General features: G+C 33.6%; 1 long non-coding RNA gene across 1 annotated transcript; it reads right to left on the reverse strand.

Moving 5' to 3' along the window:
- Positions 1-1,051: 1,051 nt before the first annotated feature.
- Positions 1,052-7,394, reverse strand: LOC147390878 (uncharacterized). The gene is made up of 2 exons (XR_015182792.1): positions 1,788-7,394; positions 1,052-1,389 (listed from the first exon to the last, which is right to left on the reverse strand). It is a non-coding gene; the product is annotated as an uncharacterized LOC147390878 (long non-coding RNA).
- Positions 7,395-10,751: the final 3,357 nt, after the last annotated feature.

Here is a 10,751-nt window from a genome sequence, read left to right on the forward strand (position 1 = left end):
AAATAATGCAATTTGATCCATTAAAGAAATTATTTAAATTTTTTTTTCAAAATCTAAAATGAATCTTTTTACCAAATAATAAACTTCAAGGACCCACACTTTAATCTCGAAATTCATTGTTAATATGAAAACTTGAAGAACATTATGTAATATCTACCAACTTAAAAACGTTGAGAAGCTTTTAACCATCCACAATAAAAAATAAAAAATAAAATAAAAAGAGATTTTGAATGGGGAATAAAATTGAATTGAACTCGATTAGGTTCCTTTATAACCAACTCTAATAGGTTGTAGAAAACAAATCTAGAAATTCGATTCAGGTTAAACACGTGCCAATTGATGCCCTACTCTACAAGTTAGGGCTGCAACCTGAGTGAGTTGGAGGGTAAAGCCAAGCTCAACCCAAGTAGCAAAACCGTCAACCTGAGCTCAACTCAACCCAACCATCAGGCCTAAGTTCACCAACCCAAACTTAATCTTCTAAAATTGAATTGAGTTGAGATCAGCTCGAGTTAAGTAATTTTGAGTGGTTTGGTCAGATTGGGCTCATTGAAAACCTACTTTTATTTTGATTAACAAACAAAATTTATATTTTAAAAAAAAAATTACAACATTAAAAGCAAAACTACTAGTAAATAAAATCACATACATCATTCAAATTCATCATTGAGGGAATATTTAGACAAACCATACTAATGGTAATTATAAAAGCACCCCACTAATTAATAAGGGCAACCCACATTATAGCCGAATTGATGTCTTATATGGGTTAAAAGTTTCATATTAAACTGATTTTTGGTGAGGATGATTTCTATGACGAGGAGATCATCCTCACCAAAAATCAGCCCATTCCAAAACTTCTAACCCCATTAAAACTGGTTTACAAAAAAAAAAAAAAAGATGAAGGATGATTTACTATCCTTGAACTTGTTTTGATGGGGTTAGAGGTTTCGGAATGGTTGATTTTTGGTGAGAATGATCTCCTCATCATAGAGATCATCCCCACCAAAAATCAGCTAATTTTGAAACTTTTAACCCATATAAAACAAAATAATCGAATATGGTGGGGGTGCTTTTATAATTATCCCCATACTAAAAAAGCAAAGTTCACATTGATATTAACTAATTTTCCACAAATCATAATAATAAGATAGAATAATAAATAAATAAAAAACTAAACAAAAAAATCTATAATTAATGTAAGAATATTTATATATTGTTGAGTAGGGTTGCTCGTACCCTCAACCCGAGGTTGACTTCGGGTTGAGATATTCTAACTCAGGCTCATCTTCTACATAGCTCGGTCCAGTCTCACTCATCAATCAGGTTGAGCTCGGGTTAAGTTCGGGCCAGCCCTACTACAAGTATCTTTACATACTTAATCTCAACCTGTCACACACGACACAAAACTCTCCTCAGATGTCTCTTCAGTTCCACATTTAGCTTTTAATGAAAAAAAAAAGCTTCTTCGGTAATTGGAACGATAGCCAGCTTATAGGGGCCATATGAAAAGATATACATCACCGGAGCATTTTAGCAAAAACCCCTCTTTGAAACTAAACAAAATACGACTCTTTCTCAAAATCCTAGAACTACCCCATAATAGAGAGAAACCTAATCCTAAAAACAGATTATTAGATTTAGATTAGATGTCTATCTTGAGCAAATATAAAACCCTAACCCTAAGAAATGGGGTGTAAGGGGAAGCATAAAACCTAAAACCCTAAAACGCGAAACCCTAATGAATAAAAGACAAAAAAAAAGGATTTCGAGAAACGGAAACTCACCTTGAATCTCGCTGGTAATTCAGACACTCAAATCTCAGTCCTCTTCTCTCATTCGAAAGAGAGAAACCCGAAACTCAGGGACAGTTTTGAATTTCGATTCGTCTGTCCAAGCTACTGCTACGTAGCTGTTGTGCACCTCATTGGGTTGATAAAGGCACATAATTCCAAAATTGACCCTTATAAATATCTAAATGGCCATCAATGACCCACACCGCTAAAATATTGATTACCACCAGATAATATTTGAGTACCCTTAGTAAGTTAGTTAGGATTTCACCCTTACTAACTTTTGGTTGGATAAAATTCTATGAATTTTCAAAAAGAAAAAGAAAAAGAAAAAAAAATCAAATAAAAGATTTTTGTAAGGGCATTTTCAGTATAAAATCCAATTTTCAAAATGTATTTATTGAACCTTAACGACTCAAATTATCTTGGACCATTAAAATGCAATCATTTGAATTTGAATTTTAATTTGAATTTTAAATTTTAGAGTTTGGTGGAAATTTTATAATCGTCCATTTTCAAAACACTGGATCATGCCAAAAATTAATTATCTTTTTTTTCAAAGGAAAATGCTAGAATGACACGAAGGGAGACACAAAAGCGACACAAATGATGTAATGTTGTGCACGTAACCGTAGAAAAAGCTTCTACGGCTATGTGCGCACCACCACATCATTGTGTCACTTTTGTGTCTCCCTTAGTGTCACCTCTTCACACACACCCACCGGGAAATTTCAGGGATAAATCCCAGAGGCGTGCTCTTGGCCATCTCACCAACCCTTGAATTAGATTTCTATCCATGAATTAGCATGTTATTTCATCATATTTATTATAAACAGAGACATGGGATTATTCAAAACCCAAGAAAAATAAATAAATAAAAATACCCTCAAATCCAATGGCTATATAAATCATCAATCAGGCAGTAAAGGATTCCAAGAGTATGGTTGCCAACCTACTCAAGGGAGTACAACAACAACACTCTCTGGTGTAGATTGTCTTTAGTGGGTTCACCACAGGTATGGAACTTATAAGCCTATAAAATAAATTGATGGAGCCCACCATGAGATTAAAAGTTAATCATTTCTTCCAAAAGGCTAAAATTCAATGGCCATGATTGAAGATTGAGATTTGGAATCCCTGCTAAGAATGTAGTTGATATGTTATTAAAATACCAAAAGTACAACAATCTTTCCCCAACAAATTTAGTAGAAGAAAATTGAATAAAACAAAAGCAATTTGGCTGTGTTCCGCATGTAATAATCTCAGGAGTTGGTTAAGCAGACAGTTAACCTGAAACTCCGCATAACAAGCCAACAAAAGATAACACTTGGAACCAAAACACTGCACTCTAAAGCTATCTTTTGAGTCTACAGATCAAACTCTACTCCCTCTACTACTTTTAGAATCAGTTACAGTTCAGTCAGAAAAACTGAATCAAAGTTTGTAACGCCCACACCCACTACTTCTTCCAGGATTCTTTTACGTGTATATATAAGAGAGAATTTCTAAATTAAAGTGTAGTAGAGTTGGGAGAAGGGGGGAGGAAGGGTGAGAGCCCAGGATGGCCGAGGAATTCTCAGCTTCTTCTTTGTTAAAGCGAGTCAGAGTTCGGATTCTTAGAGTACGGGTTTTGGAGGAGCAGAGGGCAAGGTTGTATATAATCCGACGGTGTGTGTTCATGCTGGTTTGTTGGAAGGATCGTGAAGATTGAATGTGTCGGTAACAGAACATGTTTCATGCACGAAGACCCATTTTGGGTATGCAGTAATATGTAACTAATGTTGCATTTCTTTCTAGTTCTTACGTTTATAGCTAATATCTATGGCTGTTAATGGAAAAGAGAAGAGAAGAGAATTTCAATTCAGAAATCAAGATTCTTCTATTGGAAATTTTGTATCGTTGTCTCTTGTGTTTCATGTAGATGGTAATTTTCTTTTACAGGTTTAATAGTGTAAGTAAGAACCCTGACAGAAGCATGGTTCAACACATGTGAAATAAGTAGATTGGATTCAATGTTGTGCAGACACAAGTTTCCACAAAACATGTAAAAAAAATCTACACAAGGAAATAGTAACTAGAGGTTAAAACTTTAGATGATTCCAAGAAACTTAATGATCAAAGAAAAATCTCAGAATTTTGGAAACTATAATGCAAATCAAGAGAATTTGCAGGCAATTTACAACCTTAAAATGTTTCAAATGAAAATCTGATGGAAGTGTGGAACAAAATCTAATCTTCAACCTTGAACAGGGTCTACATACCTAATTTCAAATATTTACAATGGATTGATTTCAAATGTACCCTTTTCCAGTGTAAAGAAAAAGGATTAAAATCCAAACAAGACATTTAACGCAGGACTTAGTTTGGTTGATGGCCAACAGTCCAACCCACTCTGAGAAACTGGTCCATCTACCTTAACATTCCAACATGTAGAAATTGTTGGTTCACAGATTGAGAGGCTCACTCATGCCAAAAAGACTAGGTAAAGATCACTAAAAGATAACATCAACCACCTATTTATATTTAACAAAACTTGGCTTTGAATCATATAGAAACAAAGTATCCTAAAACATTGGTGCAATGAAGGCACAAAGTTTTGCTTCTTCAATTGCACCCAAAATCCTACAAATATTCATCAAATACCATTCTTCCTTAACAATTGTACTTTTCACAATCATTTGAATGATATGTGTCGAAACTTATCCAAAAAAGAGTAACGTACATGATCTTCCACATATCATTTGTTATAGTTCTCAATCATTTTTTAGAAAAAGATGAGGAGATCTTTTGCGTTCCAAGTCTGTAGCTAAGTTATTCAACAAGTACTCTTTCTGGAAGGAACCTACCACCTAAGGTGAATGTCCCACTGTAGAATCATGGAGATTGTTTGTGTCTGTAACTTTGACAAACAGATTTGCTCTCTGCACTGTATTAACCACCCTCACATGTGATGAGTAATTCACCAGAACATCTACTTCGGACAAGATTGATCCAAAATTTTTGATATTGGAATCACAACCTTAGAAGACTCCTTCCCTGACAAGTCATGGGAAACCTGAAGAAGACAAGGGTCCTAAGAAAGATTTGAAGGAATGCACTTTAATGTAGGATATGGCAACCAAAGCCCAAGTAATTTAGATAAGGCTTTGATGACGATGAAACACACCTATTGTATCCCTTTCTGGTGGTGGTGTTGTTGGGGGAGGGGAGTGAGGTACCTCATTGGTCCAGAAAAAGAAAAGCAAAAATACTAAACCAAGTAGTAGAGAAAGGAATATTTTAAAAGCTTTTAACCTTGACAAGGCAAACTATTTCTATGTAAAAAAGAAAAGAATGTCCTAAACACTTTATTTTGATTGAGAAGATTCAGAAAACCTACAATTCATTTGAAAGCCTTCCACAGTTGAATGCAGAAAATGAGAATAAGCAGTTGCTAAGGCACGAAAAAGAGAAGAACAAATTTTCAGGTACTATATTTCAATATGGATAATCAAACGCTGGAAAAAGGCATATAGTTATATACATTAAGGAAACGATTGAGCTTGAAACTAAAACACAAAAACTTGTTGCTCTGAATAAATCAACTTGAGCTCAGAAACATTCATTATTAATGCTTTTGAATATGGAAATGAGGGGAATTGGAGAAGTTCAATCATTTCAACCAATATTAGACAATTAAAGAACTTAAAGCTGGCTCTCATTAATCTAACTAAAATATGGACCTTTACTGATTGTCCCAACGGAAAGAAAAAAGGATTAAAATCCATCAGCCTACACAAATCCAATCATCAAAAGAGACAAAAGGAAAATATGAAAAGAAGTTCATGATAAATGGGAAGTTTTTTTATATTCCAACTCATCCATATCAGAAATATCACGATGACTCGCAAACCCAGATGAAGGACACGAGTTGCACCAGGTTGGCAACCTGCATAAATTTTTTGCCAAACCTCTTCACACAAATAGAGGTCCTTGATTCAAACTCATGGTGATGAGTCCCACAATCCTTATTAAGGAAGGTTGGTTAAGTTCCCCATCGAAAAAATTGAAAAATAAATTGACTTAAACTGTCAACCCGAAGTACTAACCACATTTGATACACAAAAGATAACCCACTCTATGTACGATTCGAAATAACAATCCATTACAAAACAACAACAGAAATAACAAAGATAATCCCATGTATGTAAAATTTGAGAACTCATTATCATCAAGGATCCACAATTTAATACACGGCTCTACATCTAAACAACGATTGGTTATTGAATTGGGCTCCCCTATTCCCATAATCCCACTAAAGGGAGAACCCACTCTGTGTACAATTCTAGAAATTCATTATCAATAACAATTCGATACAAAACAACACTAGAAATAACAAAGATAATCCCATTTATCTAACAACTAAGAATTCATCATCGATAACGATCCACAATTTAACACATGTTCTATGTATAGATCGCAATTAGTTATTGAATCAGACTCCTTAATTCCCATAATCTCACAAAAAGGAGAACCCCAAAAAGAAAAAATTATCATAAATTCCTTCCAATACCCACATAAGTGAAGAGTTTCCAATCAATCAGGTAAAACCAACCCAAATTCTACTATAAAACACATGGTTCAATGTCTGAACCATGACTGGTTATTGAATCAAGCTCTCCAATTCTCATAATCCCACAGAAGAGAGAATCCAAAAAACAAAAATCAATAAAAAATGTCTTCCAATACCCACCTAAGTAAAGAATTTTCAATCAATCAGGCAAAGTCAACCCAAATTCTTCAATCAAACATATGGTTCAACGTCTGAAGCACAATTGGTTATCGAATCAAGCTCCCCAATTAACAAAATCCCATAAAAGGGAGAACCCAAAATATAAAAATTAATCATAAATATCTTCCAATACCCATAAAAGTAAATAGTTTCCAATCAATCAGATAAACCCAACCCAATATCTACAAAAGCACAAGAATGAAAATTCACGAAACACCATAAATTAATAACCAACACAATCTTCTTTATAGAAATGGAAAATTTGTTAGAGACGACACATCGAAATTTTATAGGGAAATTGGAAGAAAACTAACACCGATTACCAATCGATCAAACGGGAAGCTTATTGACATCGTTGGTCTCGGGCCCATCCTGAACGACTGGATTGGTGAGCATTAAAGGGCGATCCCTTGCCTCTTCTTCGTCTTCGACATCAGTTGTGCTTAGGTTGATGCAGGAGAACCTCTCAAGAGATGCGAAGAACGCTGATGCAACGCTGGTTCCGAACCAATTCGCCATTCGATCGAGCTTTTCGCATGATATGATGCTCTCATTCTCCATCTTCGATGATTGAATTCGGGAGATATTTTGGTAAAATTGGGAGTAATTTCGATGGCTTTGATTCTCTAAGAGAAAGGAGGAAGGTCGAAAGGCCACAGAGTTAGGGTTTATAAAGAAAATAGAGAGAATCCAGACTAAAATTCAACACTAATGTAGGACACAAATTCAAATATAAGGAAATTTAATTAATTAAACTAGAAGGTGTCACGTGTTTCTCAAAGGATTATTTGTAATTTAATTTAAAATGTTAATTCAAGGGTGATTTTGAAGATTACAAAGTAAAAAAAATATGATTTATTATTATTATTTAAATCTAACCAACTTGATTTAAGAGTTGACTGACATTTTCTTTATTTTAACCAAAATGACTTTAATCATATTAAATTTAAATGTTAAGGTAGGGGTATTTTTGAAATCTAAATTTTGCTTTGGAATCACTTCTACTCGACCTTCTCTCATTATAATGAGTAAATAATTTATCATGATCATCAATCAAACAAATATATTTTATCATAATTTTTATTTAGTATCTAGAAGGTGAAATGTCCAAATGCATATATATATTTGAAGGGTTTATTTGAAATTTAAAATATTAATTAAAATATGATTTTAATGATTGCATAGTAAAAAAAAGGATATGTTTATAATTTTGAAAACTAACGAAAATGATTTTAAGGGGTGGAATTGTGATTTTATAGGTTTTTGACCAAAATGATCTTGATTTAGAGGTGTCAATGTTTAGGTTCTAATTCAATTCTTTAAAAAATTAGAATAATAATCATTATATTTTTTCGGTTCCGATCTAATTCTAAAATAAGTGGAACCACAATCGAAATCGTCAAGAATCACAAGTACCCATCAGGTTCCAATTCTTAAGAACCAAATGGAAATTTTTTTTTCAAAATTATTATAAAAGATGCCCTAGTGAAGAGTTTGATATGTATGTGATACTCAACACACTGGTTGACAGCATCACCATTTCCTGCACTGTCTGTAAAAAAAAGGAATTACCTTTGAGCTAATAATATGAAAAGGTCAACTAGCAATATATTTATGCAACATACGTATTAAATATATAACCAAGCTTATACGATTATTTACAATGATGAGATTGGAATCTTTAGTTGTGAAATAATGAGTAGGCAGGTATGTCAGAACGACACAAATGATAATGCAAATATCCAAAAGAAGAATATTCATTGGAAAATATTTTTTGCCTGTAAAATTGAGTAAAAAAATATAAATTTTTATACAAATTAGTTTAGTAATGAGAGACAAGAAAATAGGTAAATTAAAAGAAAGAATTGTTTCTCAGTGGTGGAGAAGAGTTTGGGTTTAAGGAGTTTGTAAAAAATAATTGAGAGAATTCAATCTCAAAATGTGAGTTTTGAGAGTTCGATTCATGAATATATATATATAGAGTAACAACAGTTAAAAGTTTCCTTATAGATAACTTTTGATTTAAATCTTCCCATCATTACAAGAAGATCAATACAAGATAAGATATTGTTTAACAACCCTTTAATCAAGGTATTTTGAAGTTGAAAGTGGTTGTGGGACGTGTTAGTTTGCTAAGAGTCCCATTATGTCTCTGTTTGGTCTTCTGTGTGGGCTCTTCATCAATTCCCTTCAAACTAAGTCGGGGGATCAAGGCCAACCTGACCCACGATAAATGAGTATAACCAACTGGGGTTGGGCTCAATGGCCGCCTTGTGTGGCACTTAGGGTTTGTCCCCTTAAAACTCGTATAAGATTGGTCATGTGGGGCCTCCAAGGGAGATTAGTCTGTCACGCTTACATGAGAGTGTTGATGGGATACTCCCTTCGTTATATAAAAAAAAAAAGACTTGGTTAATATATTAACGACTTGGTTCCTTGGAGGGACGAACTGTGTGATAAGGGTCCCGAGTGCTATTTTCACTCAGACATAATGATAATTGAACTCAATGTGCTTAGTTTGCCCATAGGAAACCAGTTTCCTATCATATGAAGTGCACTAATATTATCACAGTGCAAAATTGATGTCTTCAAGAGATAAACACATATGTACCGTATAAGATAGGAGAGCTATGTTTGACTGAGTAGTTATAGAAGCCATGGAACAATATTTTTCTTTTGCTCTAGATTGTACCATGGTGGTTTGCTTTTTGGAACTCTATGAAAGACAATTACCCCCAAAAAAATATAGAACCCAGTGGGGGACTATTGGGTGTGAAATCCTGCTTAATCAACATAAAAAAAATGTACAGAGGTCATGAGCGTTGTGAGCGAGTAAATATATCCCATGATTCGACGGTTCCATTAGCGTATCGTAATCTACATTTAACAGCTTTATAGTGTCTCATAGTTGGTGCTTGCAAGAATTGGAATACAAAATTGACGCTATATGATAGTTCTGGTCTAGTTAAGGTTAGATATTGTAATGCACAAACAAGACTTGGATAGTGAGTCAAATCAGTAAAATGATTTTGATTGAAGGGTGGTTGGGTCCATTTATCCCCCGTGGGTGTGGAGAGAGCTTTGCAATCTTTCATTTGGGCACGATCAAGGAGATCTCCAGCATATTGACATAGGAAGAGGTCTTGAGTAGATCAACAAAGTTCCACACCATAGAAGTAGTGAAGATCACTAAGGTTCTTAATGGAGAACTCACGGCCCAACTCATGGACGAATCAATCCATAAACACTAGGGTGTATCCTGCAATAACCATATCATCCACATGTAAAATTAGTAGGATAATTCTACAAGTAAAGTAGTGAACAAGAGTAATAGATTTACAATGCTGCTAAAAAATTTCAAATTAAATAAAAAGAAGAGAAATTTACTAAAACAATACACTTTTCATAATTAATTCTTAAAATGGTAAACTGTAACAATTAATTTTGAAAACGATAATTTATTCGATGGAAAACACAATACAAATGAAATCGAAGACAGAATTATGAAAGATGAGACAAGGACTAATTCATAATTTCAGTCAAAATAAAAAAAAAATGGTATTTTTGAAAAGTTAAAAAAATTATTTTATTGTTTTTACCGATTTGATAAAAAAATTAATTTCGAAAACGATAAATTACTGTTTAAAAAAAAAAATCATTTTTGAACCTGATCAAAGGTGTTGAAAATGGACGATTACTGAAAATTCAACTATTAAAATTAATCTTTAAAAAACATATCTTAGAATTTTGTCTTCTACAACCTTGTGGCATCAATCATATTTTTTGAATGCTACAAATTGATATTATTTAAAAAAGAAAAGTATTTTTTTTAAAACAAACATTAGAATGATACCCACATTATTTAAAATTATTAAATATCTTTAATACACTCGATTCAAAGAATTGAAGGTATTATAAATATTTACTCATTTTAAATGACTTGAATCTCTCTAGATTTGTTGAGTTAAAAACTAGATGAAGTGGGGGAGTTTTTTTTTAATAAAAAAGGAATAGATGGGTCTGGCGTAAATCTCTCTTTTCAATACCAACCTACTAGGATCGGTTTCTGGACCGACAGTGCAGAGATTCATATAAGCACAAGGTGCAGAGTTGGACAACGTCCAACTGAGGTGCCACGTGGGAGAGAAATGTACGAATGGATAGAGAGATAAGAAAGACACGGAAGG

This window comes from Akebia trifoliata, chromosome 11 (genome assembly GCF_017979445.1).
Source record: "Akebia trifoliata isolate Shusen 1 chromosome 11, ASM1797944v1, whole genome shotgun sequence".
Taxonomy (NCBI): Eukaryota; Viridiplantae; Streptophyta; class Magnoliopsida; order Ranunculales; family Lardizabalaceae; genus Akebia; species Akebia trifoliata.